This window comes from Protobothrops mucrosquamatus, unplaced genomic scaffold, assembly GCF_001527695.2.
Source record: "Protobothrops mucrosquamatus isolate PMUCROS unplaced genomic scaffold, P.Mucros_1.0 scaffold1474, whole genome shotgun sequence".
Taxonomy (NCBI): Eukaryota; Metazoa; Chordata; class Lepidosauria; order Squamata; family Viperidae; genus Protobothrops; species Protobothrops mucrosquamatus.
In genome coordinates this window covers 236,339-243,202 of record NW_015387652.1, presented here as the reverse complement: position 1 = coordinate 243,202, position 6,864 = coordinate 236,339, and positions in this window count along the sequence as shown.

The window sequence follows — 6,864 nt, the reverse complement described above, 5'->3', positions numbered from 1 at the left end:
ACAAAAAGACATCCTGACACACATATACCTTGGGAGGATCCCCTTCCAATGAGCCTTTGGGGAAGCTCCTGGTTTCAAGCTGGGCTGGCGCGCGCTTGTCTTGGAAACTTGGAGAGTTGCACGAAGGGCATGCAAACTCAGCTGGGGTGCCAGGAGGGGGAGAGGAGGAAAGTGAGGAAGAAGAGGAAGAAGAATTAGCAGGAGGAGGAGTAGCCAGTTGCAAGTGCAGCTGCCGGAGCATCTTTGCACTGAGCAAGACAGTTTATGCCCAGCCACTCTCCCTGCCCAGACCCCTGCAGTCTCACCTCACCCCCCGGAGGTGGGAGACGTGTCTTCAGTGCACCTCCAGCAGCACAGCCCGGTTCCTAACTGGCCATGGCCCAGTACCAGTCCGCGGAATGGGGGTTGGGGATCCCTGGATTAGAGTATTCATGACTGCAACTATTGATGGCCCTTTGCCAGATCATAGACAACATGATAAATACTAAGTGCTGAGCAGTAGCAATGAGAGGAACTGTCACCCTTCAGTTAGGATTATGAGTTTCCCAGAACTGCTTTGATCCCCTCCTGAAGCTGTATTAAGTGATCTCATACTTGCTAGAGCAAGTCTTTTTTTACTTATACAGTTTAGAGGCAATCCCATACCCAATGCCTCATGGTTCCACAGATCATGGAATTGGGGAAAAAAAAAACCTACACCAATATCTGTGTTACTTTACATCAGGAGTGTCAAACTCAATTTTATTGAGGGCCGCATCAGCATTGCGGTTGCCCTTGGGGGGGCCGGATGGATGTGGCCAGGGTGGGTGCAGCCTACTGGGTGGGTGTGGATGGAGTGGGTGTGGTCTACTGGGTGGGCGTGGCCAGCTCTATGTCAGTGGTGCCTGTGGGGGCCTGGGCAGGAGTGACACAGATCTGAGGGTCTTTGGCAGAAGGGGGTGGGACCAGGGCAAGTGCCAAGGCATGGTCCACTGGAGGAGCCTCACTGTTATTCTCAGGACATGTGGGGAGGGGGCTAGATGGTGGTGCAGGCTGCCCAGAGCCCTGGGCAGCAGAGGTCAAATGCCCAGCCTGGGCCTCGAGCACCCACAGCACCAAGCCCAGCCCCACTTCCCGAAGGGGCGCCCAGCTGCACTCCACCTCCTCCTCAAGGCTGCTGCTGCTGTGCTTGCTCTCCTTAGCCAGATTGTTCATGATGGGTATGAGGGCAAAGTCAGAGGGAGGCCTATTCCCTCTCCATGGGAGGAGACCCGGCTTTGTATCCAAAGCTTCCTTAGCAATAGGATGGGAGACTCCCAGGATAGGCCAGAAGGAGGGGGCAAGGGGATGGTGAAATGGCAGCAGGGCAGAACTAAGGCAGGATTTCCCTCAGACCCTCCCTCTCCTTTCCTTCTTTCCTTCTTTCCTTCCTTCCTTCCTAAGTACAGAGTGGTGGGAAAATATTTGAGATGAGGGAGGGAGAAAAACAGGCAAGAAATGCAGCTGGGGAGGTGTCACCCTTCGTGAGGAATGAAGAAATGCACCACCGCCTGGAAGTGGCCAGCATATGGCCCTCGCCTACTTCACTTATTTGGCTTGGTGGGCTCTGGTGGAGGGGATGCCATGAACAGCATGAGAGTCAATGTTACCTGCGCAATGTCGCCCAGCCCCCAGCCTGCCCGGTTTCGGCAGGCTGCGAGGTGCTCTTCTCACAGCAACGAGAAGCTGAGCCAGGTGGTGCAAATCTGAAAAGAAGCATGACACCACCCAGCCCCCAGCCTGCCCAGTCTCGGCAGGCAGCAGGGCACTCTCCTCACAGTGCCGAGAGGTTGAGCTGGGCGGTGTGAAGCTCTCCAGCTTTGCACCTTGCTGCCTGCTGAAACTGGGCAGGCTGGGGGCTAGGCAGCATTGCGCTTCTCATCAGATTCATGCCACCTGGCTCAGCCTCTTGGCGCTGTGAGGAGAGTGCCCAGCTGCCTGCCGAAACCCCTCTCCCGGAGCCCATCAAGCCGGATATGTGAAGTAGGCCAGGGCCATTTGCTGGCCACTTCCAGGCGATGGTGCATTTCTTCACTCTTCACAAAGGGTGACACCTCCCCAGCATGCACCCAGGGGGCGGGACCGACACGGCAGGGGCTGGTTCCTCGCTGTTTCCAAACGGCCTTGTGGAGCTAAGACTAAATGTGTTTCAGCATAGATGGCCACCACAAAATTGTACATTGGCTGGCCTGGGCCAGGGCCAAGGCAGCGGGGGTTGTTCCCTCACTGTTTCCAGGATGGCTTCGTGGGCCACATGAAACCACTTTGTGGGCCTCATCCAGCCCCCGGGCCTTGTGTTTGATATGTCTGCTTTACATGCTTCCCATAAGAATCTTGCAAACACCCCATTCTGATCATAAGTAAAAACATTATATGCACTATGGTATGTTTATATTTTCCTGTATATACAGTAAATATGTTCCTTTGTCCCTGATTCATATGAAGAACTGGGTGGGATGAGTCAGACTAACACAATGTAGGTAGGTAGGGGTACTTTTTGGAGCTGAGGATCTGACCAAGCAAATCAGGGGTCCTTGCTCATCATTAAAAAATTGGAAACTAAGCCAAGTAATATTGACAGTTTTGCCTATCCCAAGAAAAAGCATGCTGACATGTAGATGTTTATTGCTTGATACCATTCATAAGCACATAGATAGATACACACGCTCAAGCTGTTAAAATGCAAATTACCTTATAATATTATCAATATATGCAAAGATTATTTGTAATTTATATGCAAAGCTCAGTGACTGAATACAGAATTTTTAAACAAAGTTCCTTGGAGACATCCCTAAAAATTAAATACCACTTCTCAATACCTGTATCTTTATGACAGAGATTTAAATACAAAAATAGGTCTTTGTGAGTCTTATTATTATTTATATTAATTCATGCTGAACTATGTGGTAAGAGGTCTAAAGAGGTTATTTTTCACTTGGCACCCAGATACTTACCTTGAGTTGGTGAAAAAATGCTACTTATGGAAGTCTATTAAATACAAATCAGCAAAGTAATAAGATATCACAGGCCTTATGTAAAACATTTGCAGGCGAGTAAAACAGCTATGGGAGGAGATGCCAGGATAAGTGTTCACCATAGATGGAAGCATTGGGTAATGGAGCAGATGATTCTGCCAACGGGAAAATACTGTCTAGAGCAGGCAAATAAAGTAGATTCTATAGAGACTTTGGTACTAAGCCAAGCTCTTTTTTAAGTGTATCATCTCCAGAGGGACTATTGTAACCAGGAAAATATGCTAGTAAATTAGGTCTAGCAAAGGCAGTTTTAAAAAGGCGGCATTTTTTCTCTGGATCCCAGATGCCAAAGAATGCAAAGCAGAAGATATGATTGAATTCATGTCTTCTTCAAGGGCTTCCTATAGAAATGATTTAATGGTCATGAAAAATTAGCTACATGTGGTTAGTTAGGCTTTTATACAATTCCTGATAACTGATGGAATGGAGAAAATACTCTGTATGATACAACACTGTTGACATTATTACCCCTGACAGCAAGCTAGTTTCTCTATTTTATTACCCCTGACAGATGTCATCCACAGCATGCCAGTTTCTCTATAACCCCCCCCCCCAGCAGATGTCATCCACAGCATGCCACTTTCTTCACTTTCTACCACTTGGGTAGATACTGACAGCCATGGCAGCAGCTACTCCAGCTCCCAATATCTTCTTCAGCTTTTTATTACCTTCATCCATGTTAAAGGAAGGTGCACAGCTGGACTTTCAATTCGATTTGGAACCCTTCATGCTATCATTAGGCCCATATTTTTCCTTCCATTCAAATGACTTGAAAGATGTACTTTGGTTCGGATCAAGGTCAATGTGAATAATCATCCTGGGGATTAGGAGTAAGGTTGCCCCAGGAAGGACTAGAAATGATCGGAGGGGGGGTTACCACAAGGTTCCATCTTAGACCCAGTACTCTTCAATATCTTCATAAATGAATTAGATGAGGGAATAGAAGGGGATCTCATCAACTTTAAAGATGACACCAAGCTGGCAGGAATAGACAACACGTCAGAAGACAAGCACAGGATCCAAAAAGATCTTGAGGGACTTGAACAATGGGCCTTATCCAACAAAATTATATTGAATGTGGAGAAAAGCAAAGTTTTACACCTGGGCAGGAAAAACCAAAGATACAAGTACAGATTAGGCAAAAATTGGTTCAAAAACAGTAACTGTGAGGAGACTTCCGGTTTTGCGTGGTACTGACCGGTTGCAAGCTTGCGGATTCTCCGTACCCCTGCGGCTAATTTCGCCCTGCCAGGGGACCCTAAATGGGTCTAAGTCACCCCGGAGAGGCGACAAAGAAAGAAGGGTGTTCCAGCGATTCTGAAATGGTGGCAGCCATTCCGTTCGACTTGGGGAAAGCCTTCTAACCTGACAGGAGAAAGGCTGGCCGTATTGCATCGACCAGCCCAAGCTACTAACAACTGAAGTCTAAAACCAGCACAATTGTGAATAGCGTGCTTGAAATTGGATGAGGAATTCGATCTTCTCTTTTCTATTTTACATTTACTTTCCTGGAAAAGATCCCCAAAAAGCAAAATACCTCCGAAAGGGAAAGAGGGGGATTTCCGCCCCACCCTTATACTAACAGAAGTGGCGAATTAATCTTTTTTATGGAAGCAAAATAAATATAAAACCTGAAACTTAAAACTCAAATCTGGATAAATCTAAAATTGTTTGAATGGTTAAGACTCTCATTTTAAAGATAATTGTTTATTTTGGAAATTGAAAAACAAATAGTTGCTGACACCTAGTGGTGGATGAAGACTATGACAGCTATGACTTTAATATAAGACTTGGCAAAATCTAGGAAAAGCTAATTTGTGTCTGTGACATTCAAAGCTTTAACAACAAAGAACAGCTGTGACAAAAAAAGACAATAATCTGGGCTGTAGACAAAGAGAGAATTATAAATTTCAGGGAAAAAAAATCTTTTTTGAACTATTTGGATTACAAATATTTATCTAATTGGGACTCTAAAGCTATTTGCAGAGAAAAGAAAGGAAGAGGAAAACTCAAATTCTTGGCTATCATGGATCAGAGACATGTAGAAAGAACATATCAAGAAAACATAAATACTTGACAGGAGGAGATATATAGTATACTGCAACTAATTCAAACAACAATGACTTTAAGCCACAAAGAAACCCAAAACAACTTTGAAAATATAAATCAATCTATTTCCTAGGCTAGGATTGGTCGGCCGGGACCTGTTGTAAATGAGCACCAGGAAAAACAAAACCTTTAAAAAGTTTTAAATGTTTTAATAAATAGTGATCCAAGCTTTTGCCGGCTTTCTGCCGGCATCTTCAGGGATCCATTGACCATTGTTATCTATCAAAACAATAAGAATTGTATTAACTCAATGTTTGCAAAAGAGGATATTTTGGGAAAAGAGGAAATCAATTAAAATTATTGTGTGGATTATAGAAATCAATTGTTAGTTATTGTTTTACAACTGTAACCCAGACAACACACTATTCACCAATTATTAAGTGATTTATGTTTTTAAAAAATCAATAAAATATATTACAAAAAAAAGTAACTGTGAGAGGGACCTTGGAGTCTTAGTGAACGATCACTTAAACTTGAGTCAGCAGTGTGCAGCAGCAGCCAAAAAAGCTAATACAATCCTTAGTTGCATAAACAGGCATAAAATCAAAATCACGTGAATTATTAGTACTGCTTTATAAAGCCTTAGTAAGGCCACATCTGGAATACTGCAGCCAATTTTGGTCACATTACAAAAAAGATGTTGAGACTTTGAAAAAAGTGCAAAGAACAACTAAGATGATTAGAGGCCTGGAGACTAAAATATATGAAGAACAGTTGCAGGATTTGGGAATGGCCAGTTATTCCAGTATCTGAGGGGCTCCCACAAAGAAGAGGGGGTCATGTTATTCACTAAAGCACCAGAGGGCAGGACAAGAAACAATGGTTGGAAACTGATCAAAGAGAGAAGCAACCTGGAATTAAGGAGAAACTTCCTGACAGTGAGGACAATTAACCAGTGGAACAGCTTGCCTTCAGAAATCGTGGGTGCTCCATCACTTGAGGTTTTTAAGAAGAGACTGGACAACCACTTGTCTGAAATGATATAGTGACTCCTGCTTGAGCAGGGGGCTGGACTAGAAGACCTCCATGGTCCCTTCCAGCTCTCTTCTGATTGATTGAGGGAGATGTTTCAGGTGGCATTGCTCATGTTTCTTTTTAGTCCCTCCCCCCCCCCATGCACTGTTTCCTGTTCTTGGGATTGGGCGCATTTGTTTTCAATGTATCTCATAGAACTGTAGAGAGGTGAAAGGATATATTAAATCCCTTTATAGTTTACATATGTAGAAAGTGTATCTTACTTAGAAGTACAGAGTTGGAACTTTAGTACTTTAGAAGCCTCAAAGTGGCAGTGTGGTCTGAAAGAGTTCCACATATTTAATCTCCCACTCAACAAAATCCACTTGAGGTTTTTCTCTGAGATAGAGTGATTGGCATCATGAGCACAAAGAGACAACAGAAGGCACCACTCTTATTTATGCAACTTTCATAATACACAGACTCTTTCTTTCTCTTTCATACATAGACCTGGAAAACTTAATTCATAGGTATTGGAAGTTATAAACATAACTTAAGTTGTCCTTTGTTTGATATTGTTACCTATCTCCCAAAACTATGTTCAATTGCTTCTCCTCAATTATGCTTCTTGATGTCAACTTGCTCTCAGGAGTGCAGTGAAACATAACAGCATCTCCCCAAATGGTAATTGGGGAAATAGAACACACTAAAAGGAGAAAGCATATGACACAAAAACCTTGAAAAAAAA